The 25757-nt window shown below is 43.5% G+C and overlaps 1 long non-coding RNA gene across 1 annotated transcript; it reads left to right on the top strand.

The window, feature by feature from the left end:
• The first annotated feature begins 605 nt into the window (after positions 1–605).
• On the top strand, positions 606–25235 carry LOC123935764. The gene is made up of 2 exons (XR_006817015.1): positions 606–660; positions 25128–25235. It is a non-coding gene; the product is annotated as an uncharacterized LOC123935764 (long non-coding RNA).
• Positions 25236–25757: the final 522 nt, after the last annotated feature.

Below are 25757 nucleotides of genomic sequence, written 5' to 3'. Positions count from 1 at the left end.
CTATCCGGCCATACACCATGTGCCTCTTGGGAAGCATCCACCATTTTCCCTACTTTCTATCCTGGAACCCAGAGCGTGACACAGCTACTCAGAAAATATTTCTTGAGATAGTACACTTGGGAAATAGCCCATTTTCCACAGATTTCCTAGAAGACACACTCCAAAACGTTGAATTTTGTGGAGCTATTTTCATCTCTCTGTGAATCCTTGAAGATGCCTAACATCCACTGTCTTGTTTTGCAGTTCAGAGAAATCCTGCAATGTCACCTGTGGCCACTAGAGGATGGTGTGTACGGTTTTTTTTTAATTAATTATTTTTTTTTATTTGTTTATTTTCAGCGTAACAGTGTTCATTGTTTTTGCACCACACCCAGTGCTCCATGCAGTACGTGCCCTCCCTATAACCCACCACCTGGTTCCTCAACCTCCCACCCCCTCGCCCCTTCAAAACCCTCTGGTTGTTTTTCAGCGTCCATACTCTCTCATGGCTCATCTCCCCTTCCAGTTTCCCTTAACTCCCTCTCCTCTCCATCTCCCCATGTCCTCCGTGTTCTTTGTTATGCTCCACAAATAAGTGAGACCATATGATACTTGACTCCTTCTGCTTGACTTATTTCGCACAGCATAATCTCTTCCAGTCCCATCCATGTTGCTACAAAAGTTGGGTATTCATCCCTTCTGATGGAGGCATAATATTCCATTGTGTATATGAACCACATCTTCCTTATCCATTCATCCGTTGAAGGGCATCTTGGTTCTTTCCACAGTTTGGCGACCGTGGCCATTGCTGCAAGAAACATTGGGGTTCAGTTGGCTCTTCTTTTCACTACATCTGTATCTTTGGGGTAAATACCCAGCAGTGCAATAGCAGGGTCATAGGGAAGCTCTATTCTTAATTTCTTGAGGAATCTCCACACTGTTCTCCAAAGTGGCTGCACCAACTTGTATTCCCACCAACAGTGGAAGAGGGTTCCCCTTTCTCCACATCCTCTCCAACACACGTTGTTTCCTGTCTTGCTAATTTTGGCCATTCTAACTGTTGTCAGGTGGTATCTCAATGTAGTTTTAATTTGAAACTCTCTGATGGCTAGTGATGATGAACATTTTGTCATGTGTCTGATAGCCATTTGTATGTCTTCATTGTAGAAGTGTCTGTTCATATCATATCAAAATATGGGCAGAAGAGATGAACAGAGGATGTTGTATACTGTTAACCAGGACACTGCTCCACCCCTGCAGAAGATATAAGTTAACCTCCTTTTGGACTTCCTTCATCATCTCAGCGAATTCCTTCATGGATAGAATAAATTTTATTCTACAGATTCTTGCGTATCTATTGACAACTCCCTACAAGTGACACCCTAAAGTAGTACAGTGACTAAAGTGCATCCGTTCTTGCATATACCAATACATAAAATTATAAATGACTGAATGAATGCCCGTGGACCCTCCCCTCAGAGGAGACAGAAAAGGAACCCCAAATGGGTCACAGATCTAAATTCAAGAGCTAAAACTGTAAACCTCAGAGTAGAAAGCCTATGAAGAAATCTTCCTGACCTTAGCTTTGCATCGGTTTCTTAAGGATGACAGCAGAACCAACAAGTTGAAGAGCAGATATATGGGTATATTGGTCACTGACACGAATGCCTATCCTCTGGACTCTACACGTGCTCCCAGGCACCAGGCAGGAACCGTACGAGTCATTTCTTTCTACATACCACTTAGCAGTACCCATTACTTTCTCCAATTTAGGGATGGGGTCTGTAGCTTCAGAGCCCTGCTTGGGGTCTCCCAGCTACAAAGAGGCTGAGCAGGGGCTAGAACTGCTGTCTCTCTGCCATTGGACTCTGTGTTCCATCCACACAGCTCACTCCTGGAACTCAGAGGTGCACAAAGCTCCACATCCAACCCCGAGGCCTGGAGACCTCACTGAATTCAAGGGGCAGTGGTGCCACCTCTGATAGGGCTTGTCCTGGGTCTGTTGTCTGATGATGCTGTGGTTGGCACTGAGGACTCCCCTAGTACCAGCCAGCCTTTGTCTGGGTAGGAGGGAGTTTCTCCCTGGGTACAAAGGCTCATGTAACCTCAGAGTTGAGAAGTCTCTTCTGAAGCAACTGGATACAACCTTCTTGTGAGGTCAGGCCCACAACGCTGGCAAGCCCTGGGTTCAAATCTTGCCTGTGACTCAATGTGGATCATGGGAAAGTGCAGTTTCTTAAAGCGTTGGTTTCCTTCTTCATCAAACAGAGACACCATTTCTACCTTCCACATGGAATTGTTAGGGGGATTGGCTGCCATGATTCATGCTCTAAAAAGATACTCAGTAATCCTTAGATTTACCTCTTAAAATTAGCTCACAGGGAGCACATTTCTGTCATGGGCTCTGGGTCTCTGCATAACTGTTCCTTCAGCCTGCCAATCCAGGCTCTCCTGACTCAGGTGTCCTTCCAGAAAGCCTTCATCCTCTCCAGTATGGGATCCCACAAAACTAGTGTTCATACATCACACCCAAGGCAGCCCTGCAACCAGATGTCACCCTCAGCTTGTGTTCAGGATATGGACAATACTCAGTGTGGATTCTGACAGGCAAGAGCCCCTAAGCTGTCACCTGTTTTTGGAATAAATATTGGGGTGTCTTGTTAGAGCACTCTTTCTCCCCAAAGCAGGGAAATGAGCTGCCCTCAATTCCATCATCTGTCCCACATTTCCCCCATCGTGTAATCATTGGTAATAGCATCTTGGACCCCCTTGGCTGCCTGTGCCCCAGAGCCATTTTGGTTGGAGTTGAAAGTATTTTATGGACGTCATTTTGGTTTTTGTTGGACCTATTAGTAGGGTGAATCCTGGCCACTCCCTACAAGCCAACACAAAGCCTGTACCACGGACCAATATGGCAGTGCTCAGTCCATGGCAGCCCTTCCCCTAGTGCTCAGAGCATTCCTTTCTCACTGAGTCCCAATAACTGTTGTTTCTCTTTCTTCCTGCAGAGGGAGCCACAAATGTTCTCTCTCTGAAGATGTACCTTCAGTGTCTGGTTAGCTCCATGTTATGGCAGAGAAGACAGGAATTACTGACGATGGCCTAAATTACAGCATCAGATCAAGTAGACTTCCATTTACCCGACTTTGTGGGAGAAAAGGGGTCTCATCAGGAAGCACAGCCCCCTAGCTCAGACAAGCTCAACTTGGGGGGCCAATATTGGGGTTTGAAGGGTCAGGGGGTCACAGCTAGAGGATCCTGAGGGGTGTTGATGAGCTATGTCCAGCGCCATACTCCTGGCTGAGGCTCTGTCGATCCTGCAGCTTCCATTAGCAGTCAGTGTGCTTTGTAGAGGCCTCTCTTGCTCACACAAGTTCAAGTCGTTCTTGCTGTTGCCACTAAAACTGTATCTGGATGAACAGTTGTCTGTAACCCACTGACCTGCACTGCCTTTAAAGGTTCCTCCCTGAGAGGATGTGGTTCACCCAGGAAGGACAGGGTGCAAGCTGAGAGGAGTGACCTGGCCTGCACCCCTATGCAGGTCTGGAGCAGGGTCCGGTTGCTCTAGTTAGAATCTGAGTTATGAAGCACAAGGGGCTGGAGTGGCTGGAGCGTGTCACCAGACAAGGCATGGGTGAGGTGTGTTCCAGAACACAAGGTAAGGAAGCTTGTGGGAGAGAACATGTGAGGGGGTTGTGTGCAGACTTTTCTATGTTCTATGGTCACTCCCAATACCACGATGGCATCATTGGTGGCTTGTACTCCTCATGATTTCAGTTCTCATCTATAGAACCTGGGATCTTTCTTTTCCGAAGCAATGCTTCTCCTTAATAAAGTGGGCATAGAGGAGCCAGCAGCCAGTCCCCTCAAAATGTGGTTAAAGTGTGTTCCAGTGTTGGTGTTTATAGGAATCATTCCTAAAGAAACCGAGATTTATGGCACAGACATGCTTATCACTTACATTATGAAAGTCAAATAATTGGAAATGGCTTAGTTGTTTAATGATAGGTCTGCTGAGTACTGTCACTGAGAATGCCCAAGGGGACAGCAGCAACAGTGCCTGTCCACTGTGGGGACATATGATACAACAAGGGCTCAGCCCTTCAAGCTTTTCTGTCCCACTCTGCCACACACACACTAAACTTAGAGGGAAAGACATGGAAGAAGGACACTGTGTCATATGGACGATTATTTCTTGGTAGAAGGAAAGTGCCTTATTTTTTTCATATTTAAATCATTATTTACTAAATAAACATAGTCTGGATAAAACCTAAAGAATTATTTTCCTTATTACCTAACTTATTAGCAATAAACGAGGGTATTTAAGATATGATTTTAATATTTTATAATATGCCCATTAGAATAGTTTAAACTGAGACTATCCAGGAAAATTAAAGAATTGAAAGGTGTCTCATGGACCCAGACATTGCTCTTGTGCTTTCTGCTTTTCAAGGCATCCTTGTAAAAGGGAGCCCTATCACAGATAATGAAAATACTTGATTTGGGGGCTTCCCGTGATCTTTGTTCTTTCAGGAACATTACTATGTAATAAAATGTTATTTGTGCAAAAAAATTAGAAATGTGAATCATTCTTACCTTCTGCAGACAGAAACAGATGGCCATATTGTAGCATTCCAGGCACATGAAAAATGGAGATGAGGTAAAGTACCAGAGACAGAGAGAAGAGCAGTGGTTTCAGGGACTGGGATGAGGGAATGAGCAATGAGTGATTAGTAGCACAGGTGACTGTGTGACAGAAATGTTGAAGTAAATGGTTGTGCCAAAGTCTGAATGTACCTAATGAGACCTCAATATACTATTGAAAAGGATCTGAGTAAAATTTTATGTAAACTCAAATTATTCTTTACTTAATGAACAAAATCTAGTAAGGCATTATACAGGTGTATTAAAAAACACAAATATTATAAAGAAGGCAATGATGGGGGGAAGGCATTGTTTGTGACTGCAGCCTGCACCAGCTAATGCTCAGCGTCTAAGACTGGTTGCTCCACTGAGGCAGGGTGGTGGATTTAGCCTCTTCGGGAACCCCAGGAGCAGGGGCAGGACACTGATGGACCTCCAGTTCAGGCAAAGTGTCCAATGGCTCTTCCATCTCAAGAGAGTGAATTAGAGCCCTGACTACCACCTGCACTGGCCCCAACAGGGCAAGTGGTGTCACTGCTTTTCCTGACAGGTAAGCCACAGCAGCAGGGATGGGGTGGGCCAGCTCAGGCTCCAAAGATGCCGCAGGTGCCAAAGTGGGTGCTGGGACGAGTTACTGAGGTGGATCAGGACCTTGCTCTGGGGCTGGTGCTGTAGCTCCATTATCAGTTTGTAGTGCCTTTCATTGGCTCTTGTTATATTGTTTGCATTTTTTCTTTTTCTCCTCCATTGGACTGAAAATCAGAAGATCGTCTGTTAGCTCTGCAGCCATGAACAAAGCACACCCCTGCTCTAAGTCTGGTTTTCTTTTTTCTTTTTTTTCCTCTATAAATAAACAATACATTCTTCTCCCAGGACCACATCCTGTCTCCAATAAGAGAGTGTGTATAAAACTGATTTGTAAACTAGGAGATACTGCCCAGTTATGAAAGTGATTATGCAACCACCAAATGTCCAGGACAAGAATTAGTTTTTGTTTTGTTTTTTGTTTTGATTTTTTTTTTGTTTTTTTAATTAATTAATTTATTTTCAGCATAACACTACTCATTGTTTTTGCACCACACCCAGTGCTCCATGCAGTACATGCCCTCCCTATAACCCACCAACTTGTTCCTCAACCTTCTGTATCTCTGACTACAATCTCTAGTTTAAGTTCTAATTTATCTGATATGAGAATTGCTACCCCGGCCTTCTTCTGAGGCCCATTGGCATGAAAGATGCTTCTCTATCCCTTTACTTTCAGTCTGGGTGTATCTTTAGGTTCAAAATGGGTCTCCTGTAGACAACATATGGATGGGTCCTGTCGTTTTATCCAACCTGCAACCCTGTGTCATTTTATGGGCGCATTTATTCCATTCACATTGAGAGTGATTATTGATAGATATGTTTTTATTGACATCGTTTTACCTTTGGATTCTTTCTTTCTGTAGATTGCTTCTATATTTCTGTTCAATGATATTCTTAGGATTTTTTTCTTTTTTATAAAACCCCCCTTATTATTTCCTGCTGTGTCAGCTTGGTGGTTGCCTAGTCTTTTAATCCTTGCCGGTCTTGGAAACTCTTTATCTCTCCATCCATTTTGAATGTCAGTCTTGCTGGATAAAGTATTCTTGGCTGTATGTTCTTCTCATTTAGTGTCCGGAATATATTTTGCCAGCCCTTTCTGGCTTGCCAGGTCTCTGTGGACAGGTCTGACATTATTCTCATGGGCTTTCCTCTGTATGTAAGGAGCTTCTTTGTCCTAGCTGCTTTCAAGAGGGTCTGCCTACAGTTATAATTCTTCATTCTAACTATCAGTTGTCGTGAGGATTCTCGAGAATCTAAAATCTTGGGGGGAAACCGTTCTGCCTCTAGTTCATGAATGCTGTTTCCATTCGTGAGATTGGGAAAATTTTCATAGACAACTTGTTCCATTATAACTTCTAGACTTCTTTCTTTCTCCTCCCCTTCAAGGATATCAATAATTCTGACGTTGGAACATTTCATGGAATCATTTATTTCCCTGATACTGTTTTCATGGCTCCTGCGCTGTTTGTTCCAGACTTACTCCTGATACTTTCTATCAGTTTTTCCTCCAGATCACTAATTCTATCTTCTGTCTCAGTTACCCTAGCTTTTAGAGAATTTACGTTAGATTGGAACTCATTGAGAGCATTTTGAACATCATCCCTGGTGACTTTCAGTTCTGTCCTAACATTGTGAACATCATCCCTGGTGGCTTCCAGTTCTGCCCTAATCAATTCCATTTGATCATCCATGGCTTTCTTCCACCTAGATATTTCCTGGATAATTGTTAGCCTGAATTCCCTTTTTGACATATTGTCTATGTCAATAGGGATTAGCTCTGATGTAGAAGTCCCATCCTCTGTATTTTTCTTCTGTTGGGCATTTCTCGTCCTAGTCATTTTGGTGAGAGTTGACTGATCAGATGTAGCTGGATGTATCGACTGTGGTGCAATCAAGGTGCACCCTGGATTGCTTCTGAGCAATCAGGATTCCCCACCCAAATGAGATAAAAAAGAAAAGAAAAGAAGAAAAAAAAGAGAGAGTGAGAGAGGGAGAGAGGGAAAAAAAGGGAAGATAAAAGACAAAGCTCATCCCAAATAGACCCCAAGGTAAGATTTATGAGGTATACAGACAAAAACAAATAAACAAAAAGACTGATAAAAGTATATGAAAAGAGGAAAAAGTATATATATAAAGTACATATATAAATTTTCCATATATATATATAAAATTTTATATATATATATATGTATATATATATATATATATATAATCAAAAAAAAAAAAGGAAGAACCTCGTCAAAAAGAACCCCAAGTTTAAGATATATATAATATCAGGACAAACACAAACACATAGAAACACTGGTAGAAGAAAAAGATTGGAGAGTGGTTATAAGTTTTCAGTGTCAGTGAGGAAGGTTATTTTGATCCTTCCTGGATGTATATTGATATCTTTGTTAAAGGATTCAGCTCTCCTAAGATAAAGGGGGATTAAAAATTGGTTTGCCTATAGGGGTAGCATTGATTGGGGAAAGGGGATTACCTTGAGGTTTAACTCTATATGAATATTAGAAAATAAAAATAAAAAAGAATAAACTAGACTAAACTAAACTCAATTTTAAAAAAATAAAAAAAATAGAAAAGCAAAAGAAAAACACGGGTGCTTGTATAAAAAATTTCAGGTTAAAAGGTTTTATGGAATTTGAAGTACTGGACATCTCACTGTGATGGTAAACAGGTTACAAAATTATCTATATAAAAAACATGAATCAGAATATTGGGAACAAGTTAAAAATAGAAGCTGTATCTATGAAGTAGTGATGGTTGTTCTCTAGTTGTCTTTTTTTTTTCTTCTTTCCTGGTTGGTTTTCTGGGGGAGGGGTCTGTCACGTGGGTTTTCAATCAATGATGTTCCTTGATTTAAGTCCTCCTGCCCCCCTCAAGGGGGTGAGCTCTGAGGAAACCAGTTTTTCAGGCTTGTTCTCTGGAGGTTTATATGTTTGTTTGTTTTTTTGTTTTTCTCCCGTCTTGACTGTTTTTGATGGTTTTTGGAGGTTTAGAGGAAAGCAAACTGCACCCTGACCTCCCTCTCAGAGAGAAGCCTCAGAACAGCTTCTGAGTTGAGGTCCCTGGGGACTCGGATCTCCTATTTGTATCCAAAACCACGGCATTGGCGGCTGTCTGGGCAGCTCAAGACTGCCAGAGAGGTTCCAAGCAGCGATCACACACTGACTGATATTTTTCCCACCGGCCTGGGCTGGGAATTCCTGGTCTTTTGGGGTTGGAGAGCTCCCGGTTGGTGCCTGTGTGCACTCTCCCAGGGTGAGTGTGGGGTGCGCGCTTCTCAGGCTCTGATGGCGCACGCAGCGCTGGTCTAAGTGTGAGCGCCGGGCTGGTGCCTGCCTGCACCTCTCTCAGGGGAGGGTGTGGAGCACATGCTTCTCAGGCGCTAATGGCGGGGCACAGCGTGGTTCTAAGAGCATGCGTCTGACTGGTGCCTGCCTGCAACTCTCTCAAGGGAGGGTGGGGGTGCGCACCACTCAGGCTTTGCTGGCAGGGCCCAGTGTTCTGCCATCTGGCGAGACTCCCAGCCCTTCACAAGAGCTTGACCCTACAAGTTCTTGGGCACACTGGCAGCTCAGGGACCAAGACCTGGTTTTTCTGCCACACTCTCTCTGGCTCAGCACCAGGGGAGGCTGTCCTGGGTCCGGGGACTTAAGCCCCTCTCCCTAACTGCCCCGATACCCACAATTTCGCTTCGTGATCATTTGCTCTTTTTGAGTGCTTTCACCAGACTCCAAGTTAATGCTGGTCCCCAGTCACAGGGCACTCTCGTATTGGGGTATTACTTTCCAATTGGTCACCTCTGGTGGCTCCCTCCCCCTTTTGTTTATCTTCCGATATCAGTCTGACGTTCCCACTCCGCTTTACCTGCCCACTGGCATCTTCTGCTCCTGTAGAGATTCAGATGTGTATAATTCTGCTCTCAGTCTGATTTCATGGGTGATCGGAGTTCTTTGGTAGGTAATCAACTCACTTTAGGGTACAGGTTGAAATGGTGCCTCCTCCTACTCCCCCACCATCTTGTCTCCCCCTTGAGAATATAATTTGTTTCTTAAGAAAGGCTTTTATTCTCATTACTTCCCACTTGGGACCGCCTTTGTTGCATCCCAAAGACTTGGAGTTGTCCTACATTCATTTTCATTTGCTTCCATGTATTTTTAAATTCTTGTTTAATTTCCTGATTCTCCATTCATTCTACAGTAGGATGTTCTTTATCCTCCACATAGTTGTCCTTCCACATTTTTTCTTGTAATTAACTTCAAGATTCATAGTACTGTGATAAAAAAAAAAAATCATGTTATGATGTCAATATTTTGGTACTTGTGAGACCTAATTTCTAAGCTAGTATGTGATCTCTTCTGGAGAGTGTCCCATGTAACCTCCAAAAGTATGTTTTTTTCTGATGTTTTCAGAGGCTGTGCTCTGCCTATCTTCATGAAGTCCATCTGGTCCAGTGTGTCATTCAAAGCCCATGTTTACTTGTTGATCTGCATAGATGATCTGTCCGTTGCTGTGAGTGGGTTCTTAAAGTCCTCTTTTATTACTGTATTCTTCTCAAGGAGTTTCTTTAATTTTGTAATTCATTGGTGTGTATGTTTGGCGTCTCCCTAGTTAGGGGCATACATGTTTACAATCGTTAGATCTTTTCATTGGGTACATCCATTTTATTATGTTATAGTGTCCTTCTTCATCACTTATAATAGACTTCAGTTTAAAATCTAGTGTGTCTAATGTAGAAGGATGGATCCTCCAGCATGTCTTACATTCCCATTAGCATAATAAATGATTCCCCATGCCTTCAATTTCAATCTCGATGTATTCTTGCCTCTGCAGTGAGTCTCTTATAAGCAGGATATTGATGGTTCTTCTTTTTCTTTTAATCCATGTTTATACAGTATATCTTTTGATTGGGGCATTGAGTCCATTTGCCCTCAGAGTGATATTTAAAGGTATAAATTCAGTGCCATTGTATTACCTGTAAAGTTGCTGTTTCTGTAGATTGTCTCTGTTCCTTTCTGGATTTTTCTTAACTTTGGGCTCTCTCTACACTCACAGGATCCCCAAAAATGTTTCTTTCAGGGTTGGTTTAGTGTTCACAATCCTTAAGTTTTCTTTGCCCTGGAAAGCTCTTTATCTCTGCTTCTACTCTGAATGACAGGCTCCCTGGACTATGTATTCTTGGCTGCACAAGTTACACATTTTGCACATTGAATGTATCATGCATTCTTTTCTGGCCTTCCTGATGTCTGTGGGCAGGTGTGCTGCCACCCTTATGTATCTACACTTAGTGGTTATGTTTCTCTTGTCCTGAGCGGCTTTCAGGATTTTCTGTTTATCACTGCACTTTGAAAGCTTGACTCTTATATGTCAAGATGTTGAAATATTTTTATTGATTCTGAGAGGAGTTCTGTGTACCTCCTGGACTTGAGTATATGTTTGCTTCTGCTAGGTGGGAAATTCCTCAGCTCCAATTTGTTGAAATAAACCTTTCCCCCGTCTGCCCCTCTTGTCATCTTCTGGTACCTCTATTATCTGGATATTATTTCACTTTATGGAAGTGCTGAGTTCTCAAAATCTGCCTTGGTGATCCAATAGTTTTCTTTCTCTCTTTTTTAGCTTACTAATTTTCCATTATTTTATCTTCTATTTCACTGACTTCCTCTTCTGCCTCATTCACAGTCCTTCCCATAGTCTTCATTTAGAACTGAATCTCTGTAATAGCATTTTTAATTTGGGGCCGTCTAGATTCGTGTTCTTTTATTTTTATAGTGAGGGATTCTTTGTTGTCTTCTATCCTTTTATTAGCCTGTCTAGTATCTTTTGAATCATTGTTTTAAGTTCTAGTTCAGATATTTGAATTATATCCATAGTGATACAATTTCTGGTATTGAGTACTCCCTCCAGTTCTTTAATTTCAGGTGAATTTCTCCATCTCATTATTATTTCCAGAAAAGAAAAGAAGAAAGAAAAAAATATACAATGAAATGAATAAAACTAAATAAAATAAATTTTAAAAGGACTAAAATTATTAAAAACAGATGAAAAATAAGAAAAAAACTGAAAAACTAAACAAAAGATTAAAAAATAAAAATGCAAAGAATGCTACCTAGTGTTTTCCCTTAGAGTTGAAGCTTTGCAGCCCTCTATGATCAGTAAACTTAACAGAAGTAAGATGTGTGTGATCATTTTCTGGGGGAGGGGTCTGTGGCACTGATTCTCAGGTATACCTCAGCTGGAACAAATGCACCTCTCCTAAGAAGAGGCAGACTTCCAGGTAATCAACCCTGGATTCCAGCATGTGGACCTGTATTACTCCCTGAAGGCTTACAGGACCAATGGGTGGGATGAATATGGCTTCACCCTGCTCTCTACCCAGAAGCTGAAAATTTTCACCCAAACTCTTCAGTGATTTTTCACAGGAAAGCAATCCATCAGTCTTATCTCCTTGGTTTCTGTCAAAATTCTGTGTTCACCAAGCCAGAGACAAAGCATTTTTATCTCAGGCATGCGACTGAATTCCAACTCCAATTTTTGTGGGTTTCTGTGGCATAGATTCATGCTGTACCTCCTGGAAGTTAGAGGTCTTGTCATGCTTATGCTTTTTTTTTTTTTTTTTTTGGTGGACTCCTCCCAGGAATGCAGTCACCCAACTGTGCTATGATTTGAAGTTTAGGACTACATAGAGCAAAAAGCCAGCATCTAGCCTCACGGTTCTCAACCAGCTTTCCCCAACTGATATCTGAGGACTCTGAAGCATTCAAGATACAACTGTTCTTGTGATCCCCAGGATCCTCAAGCTTCCACACCCGGGATTCCAACTTGCTTCACCACATAAACACCTTTAATCCAGGGACATCCCTCACAGTAGTAAACTCTTAAATGTTTCAGTTGTGTACTTATTTGCTGATAAAACTTTGAGGTAGTCTCCTTAGGCCAGGCTCCTCCCCTCTGCTGTATCCCTAGCTGTATCACCCACACAACTTATTCCCACCCATGCCACTCAAACTCTGAAGCTGCATCATGCATCACAGTGGGAGATGGAGGTAGCTCTTTAAGTGGATTACATCATGCATCACAGTGGGAGATGGAGGTAGCTCTTTAAGTGGATTAGGATCTTTTTCTGCGGCTAGAGCTGTAGCTTCATGAAGAGAAAGTATCCACACCATGATTGACTTTTTATGTCCTTCTAAATAAAGGAAACATTTCCCATCACTCCATGTTGTCTGAGGCCATGAAGGAATCCCTGGGAGGTATCTCCTGATGGCTGGTTATGGGCACAGGGATCTGAGTTTACTCATTACTCTCAGCCTACCACACTTGGTGGAGACTTGCTCTGTTTGGCCCAAGCTGTTCCAGTCCATATAAGACATCCCTTGTCCTCCTCACCTCAGCAACTCTCTGGTTATCTGCCCTCTGCATCTCCACCCTTCTTGTGTTCTTTTCTCTCTAATAAATAAAATCCTTAAAAAATTAAAGATTGAGCATAAAGGTGTATATTTAGGTCTTCAAAATCTGAATGGAAACAACCTCCTATGTGCATTTGTCATCTTTCCCCTAGTGCTGATGGTGCCAGAGGTACAAGACAACCCATGGAGTGAGAAGGCCCATGGTGGAGGGACTCTTGGTTCCTGAAAGACCACATGAAGGAGCTTTGTCTCCAAACTGAAGATTCACTTAGCACTCTTACGTGGGGAAATTTTTGGTGATATGTTACCAACGTTTGGGGAGTTATTTGGTAATTCAGCATAACATAATATACCTACAACATGTTGAAATCAACAGGCAAACTTCAATTGTTAACAGCCTAGAACCTATATAATATTACCAGAGAAGCACCTGCCTTCCTCATCCAGTAGGGCATGTGGTACTTGATCTCATGATCATGAGTTTGAGCCCAACATGGAACAGAGAGTTTCCTTAGGGCGGGGTGGGAAGGTCTTACACATGACGAGAATCAAATAGGCTTTGGCAATAGAGCTGGTTAAGGCAGGCTGGATCCTCTAGGCTGTTCATTCAACCTCCAGGCTCTGAGCACTCAGATGGTGCCAGTGTTTATCAGGCAACCAGTTTCTCTCTCTAGGAGCTCAGGATCTAGAGGGGAAGATGGAAAAAACATGAACCAAAAAGGTGAATGAAAAGAGCAAGGGACTATAACTGGGTCCTGAGCTCCATCAAGTGAGGGGTGTGAGAAGGCTGTGCTGAGATGAAATTGAGAATTCCTATGGCAGGAAAAGAAGGAGACATCTCTGCATAAATTAGAGTATATTTAGCCTGGCAGAGGGCACCATGGTGCAGAGGACTGAAAAAAAAAATTATGACATTCCTGTAGTGGAGTTAGAAATATGGCCCAGGGGATTGGCAGAAGCTGAGGAGAGGAGCAGAGAGGAAGGGGAGGAGGGCCAAGGCCTGGGGCAGGTGAACAGTATCAGTACCCTGCTCCTACTTCTGTGTGACCACATTAGCCCACACTTAGTGGCTTAACCAACAAAAAATTTCACAAAGTCTTAGAGGATCAGGAATCCATGAGTGTCCAGCTAGAGGCTCCTGCCAAAGTTTCTCAGTACTTTGGGCCTATTGAAAACACCAAAGCATGACCTGATTCACTGAGAACCTGAGCTCACTTAGGGTTGTTGGCAGGATTCAGTCCATCTCAAAGGCCTGAGTTATTCTGTCTGTTGTTGGCCCTCATTGGGATGTAACGTGCACATGTCTGGGTCATGGTTCAACATAGGGGCTTGTACTCCTGAGTGAAGATCTGAGAGAGAATAGGGATCAGAGTCATAATGGGACTGGGCAATGAGCTTTTATACCTGAATCTCAGAAGGGGCTTGTGGGTCATGTTGCTGTGTTCTGTGGAATGGTAGGAATCACTAAGTCCAGACCACACTCCAGGTGACAGGGTTACAAAAGATGTATAAACAGGATATGGGATTTCAGGGAACCACTGAGAGGAGAAGGTGAAGACCTCAACAGGGTTAGAGCATTGCCCAGAATGGTTAGAAGGCTGAAACATGCATGAACCCAGCTCTTTGAGTGTCCTAAAATTAAAGACCCTGGATGCATGTAGCCATTCACTAGAGGGCTCTGGGAAAAGTTGTGTTGAAAGCAAGTGGCTACAGACATGGATATGGTATAATGGTGATTGTGAGCCTTGATATCCCAGATAGGAGGCATTCCAGTAAGTTCTTGTCTGAAGGGCAGCCCAACTCATGGCAACACACTGAGTGGAACCCTATCCACATCACACCCAATGGAATGAAGTTAATGGCTCTCAGTACAGGGTATGCAGTCTCTAGGCATAGGGGTGAATTATGAACTTCAGAGTCCAAGGCTCCAATCCCTTCTTGCTTCTTAAATTAGAAATAATACGATCTTGGGAAGCTATTATCTACCACTCTATAGGTGAGGCTGCCATCTTCTGGGACTTCAGAATTTGAGCACTGATGAACACAGGTGTACACACATGAGAGAGTGTGCATGTACACACACACACACACACACACACACACACACACACACACACACACACACCAGTAGGGATTGTAGAGTGGGATCTGACCAATAGCAGACCCAGGGAAGTTAAGAAGAGGAAGAATATATGGTGGAGCTATTTATTTCATGTGACACCATTCCTCCAATATCACAGATATTATCTCACATATGCCTATGGACATCTGGAGGAAGTCCATGCTATAATCATCTGTATTGTACAGTCAAAATTCAGACTACCCCTGGCAGGGATAATGGCTTATCCAGGACATAAACAGGTAAGATTGTAGAGCTGTTCTTGATGCCACGTGTTTCTCTAAGCTGTGGCCCTGGCTGCACCCAGACCTTCCTTAGGGGCCTGTGAAGAGGGGTGTGTTGGTGTCACTGTGTACATATGTGCCCTACATGCAGAATGGGGATGAGCAGATGGCAACCCTGAGCACTGTTTGTTTGGTGTCAATCCAGAAGTGGACTTGGGTAGGTGATTTCGGGCAGTGAAGTTACTTCCTTGACTTCAGACCCCAACAGAATTTGGAACCCCTGCAAACAGGTTCCCACATTCTAGTGTAGTATAGCACCATGGTTACTTGGCTAGAGACACCCAATATTGAAAGATGTTCTCCTGCTGTTTTCCTACTTCCCGGGACTCTGGCTCACAGAAAACCCAGGGGAATGGCTTTTTCATATGCTGCAGATGTTGGTCAAAACCTCACACCTAAAGCCTCAGGACATTCAGCAGGAGGTTCCACAAGGTAATACAGAACAGCCTATGCCAGGCCAAGCCACCCCTCTGAGCAAACCCAGGCCAGCCTCGTCCTCTCCTCTGCAGTTTCTGGCAAAGAGGGATATGTGGGGGTTCCTGCCACTGGGATGGAGGGAGTTTCAAGATAGCGGATACCCTGGTGATCCCTTTATGTCCCCACCAATGTCATGCTGGGCAAGGTGGGAAGGATTCCTGGGTGCGTCTTACCTCTCTCAGAGCACAACGAAGGCCCTGAAGCTGTGCCACATTTCTCTTCTTGGTGGAGTTATGTGCATACTGATGTGTGCTGTGTCTGGAATGGAGTGCCCTGGGTCTGAGGACCAGCAAAGGAAGCCAGACAGGACTCTGATGCCTCCTGCCTAGTTGCTGGGCACTGTCTTTACAGAGCTCTACACAGGAGATTGGGCAGGAGCTGGATGTTGAGATCCTCTGCTCTACCTCCTTGAAGGACATAAGGTGTCCCCAAATGCCAACAGAGTCCAGCACTGGCTCAGGGTGCGTGCAGGTTCTGGGGAACACATCCCCCAGGTTTCCAGTGAAGCAGAATAGTACCCGTGTCCCAGAAGCCAGACTAGTACTGCTCTGTGCTTCCTCCTAGGATTCTGAACCCACATGAATGTGCATCACCATCCCCTTTTCAAACTTGCCCTCATTTCCCTGCCCCTATGTTGGCCAGATATAGAGTAGTTGTCCACATATTTGTAATAATATCAGAAAAGAGACTTTAAACCTTGTCTCGTGACATTCATCTAGGATCCTTTTGCACTGTGCTATGTATTTTCCTAACATGTGCTCCCAGGTGTCCTCACTGACCTGACAGTGTTCCCCAGGTTCTGCAAGTCTTACACATGATCATGGTGAGTTGGAAGGCATTAACCCAAAGGGACATGTTGCCAATGGTACTATGCCTCTTATTCTGTCTTTAGGTTTTGAATGAACACATCCGTCACGCCCCTCCAGGTTCAGGGACAGGGGCAGGGGATTCATTCTGATGCACAATATTCCAGAAGGCCAGTCATTTGTTAAAGCCATTGAGCCCTTCAATTATGCAGGACTTTGATGTGATTCTCTTCTGTTGCTAACTCATAGTGCTCCATGAAACATCCTACATGGCCTAATATCCTTAGCTGTCTCATCTAAGAAAATATCTCTGTGCTCTCATCTCAAGAATGGAATATGTTATCAGAAACCACAAGACAGATGCCGCTCATGCAGGGAAGTGCTAGCAATACACATCTCACAATCTGACTTCAGATACTATCAAGAACAGATATCACTGACTTCAATTCATTGAATGTCTACTAGGAAATGTTTTTATATTTCCTTAAATATTTATGAATTGATTGGTTGATTGACTGATTTGAGGGTGGCAGGAGTGGGGGAGTGGGGAGAAGCAGAAGGAGATACAGTATTCTCAAGCTGATTCTGCCCAAGTATGCAACCCTACAAGTAGTTCGATTTCAGGACATTGAGATCATGACCTGAGGAAAAACCGTGACTCCTAGGATTAAGCCAAGGAACCACCCAGTTATCTTATTTTTATGATTGTGGGCCCTCTTGTCCCACCTCTTGCCATAAGTTACTGGCATCTTGGGGTTTCGGTCTGTGCTTCAGCACCTAACCCTCCTGGAGACAGAACTGACTCATGTCTCCTCTGTTTCACATCAGGGTAAATATGGATCACTGATGAAGAAGAGTGAGACCTGTGCACTATGGAAAAACCGGGCCAACCTACTAGAGAAGCAAATACAACATCTGGTGCCTGATTTCCTAGGAAGAGAACTCAGCTATACCTACACGTTCCTGGGCACATATCAAGCCATTGCCACCACCCAAGAGGTGTTGAACTTCCTTTTTGCAAGGTGAGCACCCTATCCCTAACTGCTCAGTTGGATTTGGCTACCACTTGCTGTGAGTCTTGGAAATGGCCCAAACTTCCCGAGCCTCAGTTTGCTCCTCTGAGTAGGGCAGAGTTATGTTAGGGATATAGTCAGGTCTTGATAGGAAAGTGCACCTGGGTACCTGGGCCCGTGCAAAGTTCTGATAGAGGACCTGTGGTTGTACTCATTTATCTTTGTCCTGCTTGTCATGATAAAGCCTCTGCCTCATTCCTCACTATCACTATGATCTTGAGTTTGGCTGTTTTGCCATTTGAAAGAGAGATCTGAAAGTCCATTTGGGGTCTGTGTTTGGGTGAAAGCAGAGCAAGGATCCCCGGATTTCAGAGGCATTCCCAGGCCCACTCAGATATCTGTGATGGGGTGGTTGGGCCCTTTAATTCATCAAGTATTCAGGAAGCCCCACTAGGTGCAGATGCTTCTCTAGGACTTGACTGTGATCCCTGCACAGAGCAGACAGCAGCCCAGGTCTTCACACTGGTCAGGAGTCATACAGTGATAATGGACACAATGAGATTTAGCATCCACAGGACATTTCATGTGATGCTCCCTGGCGTCCTCTAGATATGGGTGCATTTTCTCCAGCTATGATGAAGCTGGCGTAGCCCAGGAGCAGTGAAACATATGAGTGTGCTTGGAATGATGCAGGAGGACCTTCCCTCTCCACCAGAGCAGAAAGTGTACTGTGAGGTGGAGGGATTCTTTGATTCTCATGCCACACAGCTCTGATTCCTTTTAAGGGTGAAGGTTGGAGAGTTTCTTCTGGAAAAAGGAAGGGGCTCAGGGAAGCTGTGGGTGTGGGTACTGTGGCAGAGCATAGGGGAATGGATGACAGCTTTAGCCCTTAAGAGAGTCATTCCCCATCATTGGACCCTCTCACCCCTGTCTCTACCCCAATCCTGGGATCTAGACCAGAGTCTGTGGAAACCACCAAACTCAACAATATGTTGGAACCTGGACACTGGGTGTTCCAAGGGTGCTCAGGAGACCCAGTGAGAGTATAGGGACCAGATATTCCAAACCCTGTGGGAGATTAGTGTCAGTAGAAGGAGACCCACTCATGGCACCTAGTGAAAGAGGTAGTCCATGGGCACAGGAGGTAACTTTTGAAGTATTGGGAGGATCCTGGGAAGGGTTGGCTAGGGATAGAGTCCATTGGCTCCCTCCTTGGTTGGATCTTCAGAGAGAAGTGGCATGTGAAGTGAGGATAATTAAGAGGCCAGACACCAACCCTCCTTGGGCACCTGCAGTTGAACTCAAATGGCAAGTGCACAAGGATATAGACTACAGAGTGTGTACAGATCAACCCTGTAGGGCAAAAATGGTCCCACCATTCATCAAGATCTCCAACTCATTGAGGCTCTTGCCAGCCTGTTGTCTGTAACCAGGCCTGTCTCAGGCAGGATTTTCAGATCACAGGTGGCCAAGGAGTAGGACTGTTCTCTGACAGGAGCTGGATGCCCAAGGACCCAGGTTCCCACAGGTTTCCCTGGGATAGTCGTTTGAGAGGATGCCCTGTCCTCTGAGTCCTCTTCCTAAATGTCTATCCCCAGAGCAATCTCCTCCTTCTTGAACACATGTGTAGAAAAATATTCTGAATATTTTTACAGCCCCCAGAATTTCCCAGCCTGAAAGTGCTGCTGGCATGCATGGGGCTCAATATGCCAGGCTCAGACCTGGAGCACGGTGCCCAGTTTCTGCTCACACAGTTGCAACACCTTGAGCCCACGGAGCCAGAAGCTGTGGGTGAGAGGGACTGGGGGTGTCTTATGTGTTCCTGAGGATGGGACAGGGTGGGCCACACTGACCACGCCTCCATAGAGTGCAGTCAGGTGGAGAACAATAAATAGTCTCAGATCCCTTTCCCCTTGGTCTTCAGTCATGGATACTTCACAGGGATTGGTTCTTGGATGCAGGCAACATTGCATGGTGCAAAAAGTTTCCTTTATTTATAAAGGACATGGGAGTTCAATCATGCTGATGATACTTTCTCTTAATGGAGCTACAACACCAGGCCCAGAGAAATAGCCTGAACCACATCAGGAATTTGAATTAGCTCCCACTGTGGAACCCGCTGTATCTTCAGAGACAAAACTGGCCCCAACCATCCCTGGTGCTGGAGCTCACACGTTAAGAAGAATGGTAACACCACCTTCCCTGTTGGGGCCAGAGAAGGTGGTGGTCAGGACTATAATTCACTCTCCTGAGATGGAAGAGCTACCAGCTCCTCCACCTGACCCAGAGGTCCAGCAGGGTCTATCCCCTGCTATTGAGGTTCATGAAGGACTTGATCCAGCACCTGTCTCAGTGTAATGACCAGCATCAGCCCCCAAGCAGCAGCTTGTGCTGGCTGGAACCCCAAAGATGGTTTCCCCTCTTCTGTCATTGCTCTCTTTGTAATTTTTGTGTTTTGTATACACCTGTATAGTGGCTTAATAGATTTTGTTCATTAAATAAAATAGAATTTTAGTTTACATAAAATTTTACTTTGATTCTTTTCAGTGGTACATGGAAGTGCCATTAAGTACTTTAAGAGTGTTGCACTACCATTTACTTGAAGAACATTTCCGTCACAGAGAAAAACCTGGTCTTATCACTCACTGCTCCTTCCCTCACCCCAGTCCCAGCAACCACTGCTTTTCTCTCTGTCTTTGGTACTTTACTCTGTCTGAGATTTTCATGTGCCTGGAATCCTACATTATGGCTTTCTCTGTCTGGCTACAGAACATAGGAAGGATACAGAAATCCTTTTTTTCAATATTTTATTTTTAAAAAAAGACATTTTATTACAAATGAATGTTTCCAAAACAACAATTACCCTGGGAAGCACCAAAATGAGCTACTTTCATTACCTGGAATTGTGTTCCCTTTCATAAGGATACTTTGAAAGGCAGAAACCAGGGAATGTCTGGGTCCATGAGACACCTTTAAATTCTTTCATTTTCCTGCATAGGCTACGTTTAAACTATTCTAGAGGGCATATTTTAAAAATACTAGAATTATATCCTTTTTATTTAAAAAGTCAGGTAATAAAGCACATAGTTCTTCAGGTTTAGGCAGACTATATTTATGTAGTAAAATAATGATTTAAATATGAAGAAAATAAGACACTTTCCTTCTTCCATGAAAAAAAATCGCCTATAATGAGATGGTGTCCCGTTTCCATGCATTTTCTTCTGGATTTAATATGTGTTCATGCACACACATGTCAGTGTGTGTGCATAAGACAGGGGGAGGGCAGCAGGGAGAGTTTTAGGGTTGGGATTTTGTTCTACCAGATGTCCCTACAGTAGATAGGCACTGTCACTACTATCCCCTTGGACATTCTCAGTGACAGCACTCAAAGCCCCATCTGTTAAAAAACTGGGCCTTTTCCAATTATTTGACTCTCATCATTAAGTAATAAGTATATCTGTGCCATAAATCTCTATTCATTGTGTCTGATTCCTATAAACACCATTTATGGAGCACAATTTAACCATAATTTTGGAGGACAGGATCCATGCTTCCCTATCTATGCTCTCTTTATTCAGCACAGACTTCTTGGGAAAGGAGGGACCTGGTGTCTATAGATGAGACCTGAAACCATGAGTACAAGCCAGCAGGGAGTCCATGGGTAGTGGAGTGACCATAGAGCAGGCAAGAGCTTTCCTACAGTCCCCTCATGTATCCTCCCCTACAAATATCCCTGCCAGTGTCCAGGAACACACAACACCCAGGCCGTGTCTGGTGATATGCTCCAGCCATTCCAACCCCTTGTTCTCCATAACTCAAATTCTAACTTGAGCGACCATGCACTGCTCGATGCCAGTAAAGGGGTACAGACCAGACCACTCCTATCAAGTTGTTCCCTGTGTATCCTGGCTGGACCACATCCCTTGAGGGAAGAACCTCTAAGGACAGCGGAGGTCAGTGAGTTACAGACTTATGTTCATCCAGTTAGTTTTAGTGGCAACAGCAAAAACTACTTGAACCTGCGTGAACAAGAGAGACCCTTACAAAGCACATTGGCTGCTCATGGACTCCAGGATGGAGAGAGACTCTACCAAGGGTTTTGGCACTGGATATGGTTCATCCACAGCCTTAGGTTCCCCTAGCCATGACCTGTACCACTGCCCCAACCTTGGTATCCCTCAAATTCAGCTTATCTTGGAGAGGAGGCTGTGATTCCAGCTCAAGACACCATGTGAGAAGAAGGGGGAGATCCCTCTCCTCCCACAATTTGGGTAAGGGCTATCCAATTGATCTGAAGCTCCTGGGGAAGCCATGGTAGTAATCCATATCTTCTCTGTCATAAGATGGAGCTAACCAGGCACAGAAGGTACATTTTCAGAGAGAAGACATCTGGGGCTCTCCCTGGAAGAAGAGAGAGAAACACCAATGAATGGGTACTCAGTGAGAAAGGAGAGTTCTGAACACTAGGGGAATGGCTGCTATGGACTTGGGCACTGTGCTATTGGTCAGGGCCACAGGCTCTGTGTAGGTTTGTAGGGAGTGGTCAGGCTTCATCTTACCAACAGGTCTGTCAAAAACCAAATTCACCTCCAGAAAATCTTTCAGCTCTGACCATCAAAATATTTTGGTATCCTGGCAGGCAAGGAAGCCTAAGATGCTATGTACCAATGATTATACAATAGGGAGATACAGGAGACAGTCGTGATGGAAGTGATGACAACTCATTTGCCTGCTTTGGACAGAAAAAGCCCCATCACAAGACACTCCATCATTTCTTCCAAGAAGAGATGTCAATTTAGGAAGCTCCAGAATGACAGTCTCCACACCAAGTATTGTCCATGTCCAGGACACAAGCTCAGGGTGAGATCCTTACCCAGGGCTGGCCTGGGTCTGATGGATGAGGAATAGTGTTGTGGGATCCCAGCTGAGTGACAGGTCTCCCATGCTGGAGGGAATAAAGACAATTGAAAGGAAAAGACAATTGAGTTAGGGGGAGCCGGGCTTGCCAGGCAGAAGGGACGGAGTAAGGCAGAGGCCCAGAGCCCATGGAAGCAGTGGGTTCACAGTGAGATAATTTAAGCAGATAGAGCTAGGGATGACTGAGTGTCCTTTGAGAATATGAATCATGTCAGTAAATCTCTATAACAATTCCATGTGGAAAGTAGAAATGCTGTCTCTGTTTGATGAATAAGGAAACCAAAGCTTTAAGAAGATGCCCCTCTCCATACTCCACAATGAGGCAGAGGCAAGATTGTATCCCAGGCCTTGTCTACCCTTTTTGACCCCACCTGACAAGAAGGCTGCATTCCAGATGCTTCAGAAGGGACTTCTCAGCTCTGAGGTTACATGAACCTTTGTGGTTCTTACCCAGGAAGAAACTTCCTGCCCAGACAAAGGCTGGCTGGAACTGGGAGTGTCCTTAGTGCCATCGTCAGACAATGGATTCAGGCCAAGCCCCTATTAGAGTGGTATCACTTCCCCCTGAGTTCAGTGAGGTCTCCAGGCCTGGGGGTTTGCATGTGGAGCTTTGCACACCTCTGAGATCCAGGTCGGGGCCGTGTGAATGGAGCAAAGAGTCTGATGGCAGAGAGACAGCAGTTCTAGCCCCTAAGTCAACCTCTTTGAAGCTGGGTGACCCCAGCTAGGACTCTGAAGCTACAGATCCCATCCCTTAATTAGAGATAGTTATGGGTACAGCTAAGTAGGATGTCGAAAGAAAGACTCCTACATTTCCTACCTTGTGCCCGGGAGCACATGGGGAGCCCAGAGGAAATGCAGATGTGTTGGTGACAAATTTACCTAGGTATCTATTCTTCCACTTGTTGATTCTGGCATCAACCTTAAGAAACAGATGCTAAATCTAAGGTAAGAAAGATTTCTTCCTAGGCTTTCTTCTCTGAGGTTTATAGTTTTAGCTCTTAAATTAAGGTCTGGGACCCATCTGGCATTCATTTTGAATCTCATGTGAGGGGAGGGTCCACCTCCACTCAGACATTTATAATTTTATACATTTGCATGTGCAAGAAGGGACACAGTTTAATCACTATAGTACCTTAGGTTGTCATTTGTAGGGAATTGTCAATAGATCCCAAAGAATCTTTACAGTAAATAATCCTTGAAGCAATTGTCTAAGATCTTGAAGGAAGTGGTAAAGGATGTTAACTTCTACATTCTGCAGAGGTGCAGCCATGTCTTCGATAAGAGCACACACACCCCTCCAGTGGCCACAGGAGACATTGCAGGAGTACCGCAGGTCTCCCTGACCTGCCTGCAAAAAAAGCCACATTCAACCTTGGACTCTTCAAGGATCCCAGAGAGATCGAAAACAATTCTGTAAAATTCAATCTTTTGGAGGATGTCTTCCAGGAAATCTATGAAAAAATAAGCTTCTTCCTAATTGCACTATTTTGAGAAGTATTTTCTGAGCACCTGAGTCAGGCCCTGGGTCAAAGGACAGAAAGCAGAGAGAACAGTGGAAGCCTCCCAAGAGGCACAGCTTGTAGGGTGGGAAAGTGTGGGGGAATAACTGGTCTAAGCCACAGCTCTGTATATCTGGTTGAAAGAAAACAGTAAATGGAAAAAAGCCACATTTATGTATCCCTTTGCTTACATAAACCACAAAACATTTTAGACAATTTGTAAACAATCTCCCAGCATACCTGTATCCTTTTTTCCCAGTTAGATAACATCGACCTATATTCCCAGTTAATTTTTTACTTATTAGGAGAACATGATAGGATCTATATAACCCAAAATGATTCTACAAAGATCCTCGTAGAACCAACAGATGCATTAAGTCAAGCTTAAGGACACAAATTCAATATACAAAAATGAGTTTTATCTCTATACATGGATAGCAAGCAATCACTGAAAGAAATTAAGAAAATAATTTTTAATTCATAATCACTCAAAAAGAATAAAATACATATGAATTATTTTCATCAAGAAGGGAAAGACCTGTATACTGAAAACCATAAATCATTAATGAAAGTATTTAAAGAAGATAGAATGAAGTCCAAAGACATCCCATACTAATGGATCCCAAGAACATATGTAATCTAAAAATACACACTGCAACAAGCAATTCAGTTCAATCCCCATCAACATTTAATGGCATTTCCAGAAATAAGAACAGCAATCATACAAAGTGAATAATACCATGGAAGGCCTGAATAGCCAAAGCCATCTGGAGAAAGAACAAAACTGGATGTGTCATGCTTTCTGAATTCAAAGGGTATTACAAAGCTGTAGAAATCAAAACGGTATAGTATTGATATAGAGACAGACACACAGATGAATGGAACATAGTAAAAAGCCCAGGAAGAAACTGACACATATGTAGTCAATTCATTTCCAACAAAAGCTCCAAGAATAAAAAATAGGGAAGCAACAGTCTCCACATTAAGTGGTTTTGGAAACACTGGGCAACCTCAAGTAAAGCAATGCAACTGAATGTCTATCCCAACTCTATCCACAACAAGAGTCAACATGTGACATAGACTTCAACACAACAGCTACAACCATAAAATACCTAGATGAAAATTGGACAGAATGTTATTAACACTCCCACTTTAAAAAAACAATAATCTCCATGACCAAAATTTGAACTCAAGATTCTGAGATCAAGAGACAGATTGTGCTGACTGAGCCAGTCAAGGGCCTTTTAAAACTATGGAGCACAAATTGCATTGAAGAAGTCAAAATCTCTCTCTTTGCAGATGGCATGATATTTTATATGAAAAATAAAAAAGACTCCACCCCCAAACTACTAGAACTCATTCAGCAATTCAGTAATGTGGCAAGATACAAAGTCAATGTACAGAAACCAGTTGCTTTCTTATACACTAACAATGAAAATACAGAAAGCGAAAGTAGAGAATTGATTCCAATTACTATAGCTCCAAGAACCATAAGATACCTGGGAATAAACCAAACCAAAGAGGTTAAGGATGTGTACTCAAGGAACAGTCATGAAAGTAATTGAAGAAGACACAAAAAGATGGAAGACCCCTCCATGCTCATGGATCGGAAGAATAAACATTGTTAAAATGTCTATACTTTCAATGCCATTGCGATCAAAATTCCACTGGCACTTTTCAAAGAGCTAGAGCAAACAATCCGAAAATTTGTATGGAATCAGAAGAGACCCCAAATTGCTAATGAAATGTTGAAAACGAAAAAACTGGGGGTATCACCCTGCCTGATTTCAAGTTTACTACAAAGCTGTGAACACCAGGACAGCATGGTACTGGCATAAAAACAGACACATAAATAAGGTGAACAGAGTAGACAGCAAAGATATGGACCCTCAACTCTATGGTCAAAAACATCTTCAAAAAAGCTGGAAAAAATATACAGTGGTAAAAGGCCAGTGTCTTTAATAAATGGTGCTGGGAAAATTGGACATCTATGTGTACAAAAATGAAAGTCGACCATTCTCT

Source organism: Meles meles, chromosome Y (assembly GCF_922984935.1).
Source record: "Meles meles chromosome Y, mMelMel3.1 paternal haplotype, whole genome shotgun sequence".
NCBI classification, from domain to species: Eukaryota; Metazoa; Chordata; class Mammalia; order Carnivora; family Mustelidae; genus Meles; species Meles meles.
This window is presented reverse-complemented; position numbering and strand designations above follow the sequence as displayed.